Source organism: Populus trichocarpa, chromosome 12 (assembly GCF_000002775.5).
Source record: "Populus trichocarpa isolate Nisqually-1 chromosome 12, P.trichocarpa_v4.1, whole genome shotgun sequence".
Taxonomy (NCBI): domain Eukaryota; kingdom Viridiplantae; phylum Streptophyta; class Magnoliopsida; order Malpighiales; family Salicaceae; genus Populus; species Populus trichocarpa.
Window position 1 is genome coordinate 9316016 of NC_037296.2, and position 6173 is coordinate 9322188.

Sequence of the window (6173 nt, forward strand, 5' to 3'; positions counted from 1 at the left end):
TAGTAGTTTAGCCTTTTCTTTTGAGAGAAAGTTGGACTGTGACCTTTATTTCAGCTTAAATTCTGATTCTCACATCTTGTAGGTTGTCCCAATCTGGCTATTACACGGGAATATTAAAATTTACATTTGTTCTATTCTATTTAAACCTATCAGCTCCTAAAGTTGATGGAGTAATATGTATATGGTTCTTCTGGGTAACTATTGTCATTAATTATGTTAAACTATTGCTTGTAAGATTATTGCATGCATAGTCGCTCCAACCTTCAAAAATGTCTTCTATATTAGTTACTGAAGCTCCATGGAGCATTCTGTTTCCAAAAAAAACAAGAATTCAAACCAATAACTCCTAAATTCATTGTATGGATTAGACACTAGAACCATCCTGGAATGTATTTAATCTTGTGTCTTTTCTTAATTCCTTTGTTTCTATTCATGAACATAAGCAATTAGATTTTGATTTTAGAAGTTATTTTATCCTGATTTTGTGTTAGCAATAGCTGGATTTTTGGAAAAAGTATTGGATATTTTGCATTGTCTTGCAAGACTTTCCCTGTACAAGCATTTGATCAATTCAAAATTCTGAGAAGTTCCACCTCTTCATTTCAGAAACTGCAAAGAAGTCACACACAACACCAAACAAATCTTTCAAGAATAAATAAGAAGATGATTATAGATTCTATCTGGAGCAAGAAACCAAGGAATGCGTAGCTTATTCAAATCTCCATCTTCTTCAATCTCTCTTTGCTTCTCTTCTTCTTCCGCTTCTCTTACCAGAAGTTTTTTCCATCGACTTTACTGAACCCTACATAAAGGCTCATCACTATCTTCACTTGCTGCAAACCCTTCATGGCTTTCTCCTAATCAAGAATTTGCCTTTGGATTTCAGAAACTGCTCAATGATAACGAGAACCACTTCTTGTTCAATAACATTCCTGAGACAACCGTCGTGTGGTTTGCTAATGCAGAACCAGCACCACAAGGGTATACTTTAAAACTGACTGATGATGGAAAGCTTGTACTCTATGATCAAGGAAATAGTTTATGGGAGCCTTCAAGTGGTGGCGCAAAATCAATGCGCTTCTATGAATGATAGTGGCGACTTTATTTTTCTCATCATATAATTAAATAAAAATTATTAAAAAATAATTGTTGAACTCGATTTATTAGTTAATTTTGACATTATGAGTTCACTCCGAGTGTGTTTCTGCATCAAGAAAGAGTGTAAGAAGTGAGATGCAATTTGAAATCCGCTGCTGCCATTAATTCAACCACCCACCAACGTTTGTGGATGCCATTAATTCAAATTTTGGTAATTCAACTAACCATTGTTTGTTTGGTTGATTTTAGAATAAAAACGTAGCCAATTCACATGCAGTTGTAATGTCCACAAGAAAAAAGAATTAACTACTTAATTTATTCATTGTTTTTACTGATAATAAAACAGAAGTCACTCCATACTTTTGAACCCATCAACCAATGTTTTTTTTAATTATTATTTATTATTTAGATTAGATTGCAAGTATCCGTTTGAATCTTCTGCAAAACAAATGCAGTTCTAAGTCATTTTATATTAAAAAAAAAAAAAACCTAAGTTTGAGAGGAGAGAAGTGGAGGACAGGGTGGTTTGCCACTCGCTTGTGCTGCTGATTGTTACATTTGAGAGAGAGGCTGTCTCATCTTCAGGGATTGCAAGACACTTTCGGTTGCTTGCTCGGCCATTAATGTACGTAGCTTGAGAGGTCATGATGGAGCATTAAATGAAGCTCCGACCAGTTTATTTTTTTTGCACTTTTTTTTTCCAGTGTATTACTTTTTTTTTTCTCACTTTTTTTTTTTCACTTTTTTTTCACTCACAATGTATTACTTTTTATTTTTTTATTTTTTCTACAGTACTTTCCTCTCTTTTCTTTTCTTATTTTGTTTTTTTTCCGCAAAATTATATTTGTCAATTTTACTTTTTAATATTGAGTTGGTTAAAAATTTCGCTTTGTAATTTTTTTTCACTCACAACATATTACTATTTTTCACTTTTTTAAAATTTTTGTTATTATTTTTTTAAAAAAAATTTTGTTTATTTTTTTAATATTGATGTAATTGAAAATTAAATTTTGTAATTTATTCTTTTCATTTTGCCTTTTTACAATGTTAAAATGGTTTATCTATTTGCTAGGGTAACCCAAGTTGTTCCAGTTTACAAGTTTGGTAGGATTTTTTTTTCTTTTTAATTGAAATTGACTTTGTTATCGTTTATCCTATATAGTTAAAAACAATAGTTTCAGGAAAAAAAATCATTATATATAAAGCTAAAACATGTGGGGAAAGTGGGGAAAGTACTGTAGCTTTCCTCACTTGTTACTGTGGATTGCTACAGTACTTTCTCCATTTTTTTTGTCCCAAAATTATTTTTATTATTTTTACTTTTTTAATATTGAGCTGATTAAAAATTTAGTTTTGTAATTTTTTCCTTTAAAATATTGTGGATTGCTAATGTGTTTTCCCACATGGTTTTTCTATTTTAGTTTTTTTTATTTTTGAAAATTATATTTGTCGATTTTATTTTTTTAATATTGAGCTGATTGAGAATTTAGCTTTGTAATTTTTTTCTTTAAAATACTGTGAATTGCTGTAGTGTTTTTCCACATGATTTTTTTTATGATTTTTTTCAAAATTATCTTTGTCGATTTTTTTTTAATATTAAGTTGATTAAGAATTATAATTACAATAAAGCTAAATCATACGAGAAAAGTGTTGTAATTTTCCTCACAAAACACTGTGGATTGCTACGGTATTTCTCTAAATGGTTTTTTTTATGATTTTTTTAAATTGTTTTTGTCGATTTTATTGGGGAAAGCACACTAGTTTTCCTCACAAAACATTGTCAATTGCCACAACATTTTTTCTCATGAGTTTTTTTCCTTCCAAAATTATCTTTGTCGATTTTTTTATATTAAGTTGGTAGAGAATTTAGCTTTGTAATTTTTTTTGCTTTTTATTAACAGAAAAGTTAAATCATGTGGGGAAAGTATTGTATCTTTCCTCATAAAACACTGTGGATTGCTACAAATCATTTTGTTCAGTCTCTAAGTTTTTTATCACCAACACAACTTTTTTTTCCATCATGAAATATTGGCTTCATCATACCTTTAATTTCTATTACTTATCTAACGCTGGTTTATAATTATAACACTATCAAGTACATTTGTTTTATAAGCCCGTGGCAACGCGCGGGGATGCCATCTCATATATAATATAACTTGTATCGTAAACTTGAATTGTAAAATTATAAAATCATAAGTAAAATATTTTAATTAATTATATATTAATAATTCCAGTCAAGTAGTAATTAACAATATAACACAATTAAAATAAAAGTGAAATAAACAATAGAAAAGTCCAAACACCTTTATTTTTTTCACATTCATTTCTCTACTTCTTGGACAAATCGACTCACTTACTTCGTCATTTATAAGAAACGAGTTCCTTTAAATTTTGATAGGTCATTTAACATTAATTACTTCATGAGTCAAGCATCCCAATTTACAACTTTTATTCTATATATTTGCCAACTAAAACAGAGGAATATGCCAATTGATATATTAATAGTTTACATACGAAACTGTGAGAATGAATAAGTATTTTTATTTTACAGAAATGAAATCCACATATAACTTATATCGTTAAAAAAATTATAATAATTATATTCAAAATCAAGCCTTTGATTATCAGATTGCACAAGTTTTGCAAGATATAAATTTGGAACAATGAAAACGCTAAAATACAGATTATCAGATTGCACAATTTTATACTTCTTTCAAACTTATAAAATCAGTCTGAGTTTACTGATTTGACCGATTTTACTGGTTTTCAAGTTTTTAGTCCCATTTTATATGTTAAATACATGTTGACTCGTAAAATCATGCAATTTTATAAGTCAACTTGCGATTTTGACAAGGTACAACTTCCTGGTATGGTGTGCCTCTCCTGTGCTATGGGATTATGGCTATTTTATACTAATGGATTAGATTGTCACTGTCTATTTGGGAGACATGTAGTAGCGTTCATATGCCACTTTCTCTCTGTTTTTCCCCCCTGCCTTTGCATCTCTGTTTTCTATCTTTTTCTCAATGGTCCAGCTGTGGTTGGAATCCTGTTAATGTGATTGCTTTGGTCTTAAGTTTCAGGTTGTTGTTTATTCTTCCAGGGTTTCTTTTTTTCCAGTTTTGATATTTTTTGTGCTTTTTTTTTCTTGCTGCTGCTTTGGTCAGGTTGTCTGTTTCTCTGTCTTTTATTCTCTGTGGCAAACGCCTTATGCTCTACGGTTTAGAATGCTCTTTGTTGCTCTATTTGTGACATTGTCATTGCAGTCTTTGTGTTACAGGTATGCTTTTTTGGCAGCACTTTCTGGTCTCTCTTTTCTTTTTTTAGGTTTGTTGATTCAGGTTTAGGCCATGTGTAAGTGCTCTGCTATTTTCTTTGGTTGCTCGCCTTCGTGATTTATTTCTAATTTGGTGTTCTTTTGTTCCTGGTTGTGCTAGGCATGCATGCATGCCTGTTATTTGCTTTAGGCAGGGTGATGTGTTTCATATGGAGGTTGATTATGCAGGTCTGGCTCTGCAATTGAATGGGGACTCTGTGCTTTTATGGTTGCAAAACACCTTCAGGTCTGTTTTGTTCAAAACTCAATAGAGGCCCGTCCATGCACTGCCATAAGTCACACGTCCCTTGCATTCAATATTTCATGACAGCTATCTCTTTCTAGCTCTTTATCCTTCCACATGACCACAACTTTAGCATTAACATACTTCGCAATGAGTCAAATTGTTTTTGGCATTGGTAAGAAAAAAATTGAATTTGTTTACAATTCCACCCTGCGTTTGAGTTTGAGGAAAACAACCACCGATGCGAAGAGATAAGCTTACAACGATCGTGACCTTCAAATGGGTTGTCTTTCCACTAATAGCTGAAGAAGATCCATCATGCAGTGTGCCATCACCATCAAGTTTGGATGAACCAGCCATACCAGCTCAATGTCAACGTCTCTCGCCTTCCGCGCACACGCGGATCATTCTTCGCCATGTGTTCTCTCCATGAAGACAAAAAGAAAAAGACAAAAAGAAAAGGGGAGTACTTAGATTTATCGGATGTGGTTCTGGTTTTTTTATTGTTATTTTTATAAATGGTTTTTGCAGTTGTTTTTTTTTTTTGATAATTTCATCATATTTTTTGTTTTTTTCCTATCAAATTTAATTTTTTTATTATTGTATTTTGTTTTATTTTCAAGATTTTTAGATTGATTTTTTTTATTTTATCCTCCAATATTTAATTGAATAAATGTTAAGCTTCTTAGTTTAGTCCGGGTCTAGAATTTAACTGTTTATAAATTTAAAAAATTAACTCTGATTTACAAAGTTGACATGAATACAGGTTTCGTGGTTTTTTTGCTTTTTTAAAAGCTTTTTTAAATCCTTTACCATTTTGTTATTTTTTCAATTCTCTTTATATGAGATTTTTTTAGTCAATTTTAAAATTAAGTAGGTCGCCTTGCTTTTAGTTTTTTTTTTTTTTTTTGTCTTTGTTACATTTAGATTTTCTAAAGGAATTTTGTTTTTTAATTGAATTGAATTAATTGATTTCATCATCAAACATTTAATGTTTTAGGTGTTGACCTTCTAGATTGAACCCGGGTCAAGAATTTAATGGATTGCGGGTTTGGGAGTTTACCTGGGTTTACAAGGTTTGTATCATTTTGATTTTTTTTCTGATGAAAAATATGGTTGGCCTTATTTTATATTTTAGTTTTTTATTAAATTAAATTTATTGATTTCATCCTTTACATTTAATTTGAGACAATACTTGAAGGAATTTTATTTTTTTAATTGTGTTTTTGGAAATTCGTATTCTTTGTTTATTTATATTTTTTTTTCTATTGAGTTATCACAATATCATGTCTCGAGCCATGGACTCAACAGATTCACTAAGTTTGGCTCAACCATTTTTTTATTGCTTTTTAATAATTTTGGATCTCAAGTCAATGATCATAATCTTGGATTTTTAAAAAAAAATGCATTGTCTCGATATATTTTCTACGATAAAAAAAATGATAGGTCCACAGTATAGAGTGAGCCACCTATCAAATAATGATCGTCTGCTTAGTTCTACTCACAGGTTTTGAC

General features: G+C 30.6%; 1 long non-coding RNA gene across 1 annotated transcript; it reads left to right on the forward strand.

Annotated features, from left to right (window-relative positions):
- Positions 1 to 4046: 4046 nt before the first annotated feature.
- LOC18103760 (uncharacterized) lies at positions 4047 to 5201 on the forward strand. The gene is made up of 2 exons (XR_002976900.2): positions 4047 to 4181; positions 4266 to 5201. It is a non-coding gene; the product is annotated as an uncharacterized LOC18103760 (long non-coding RNA).
- The last annotated feature ends 972 nt before the right edge of the window (positions 5202 to 6173 follow it).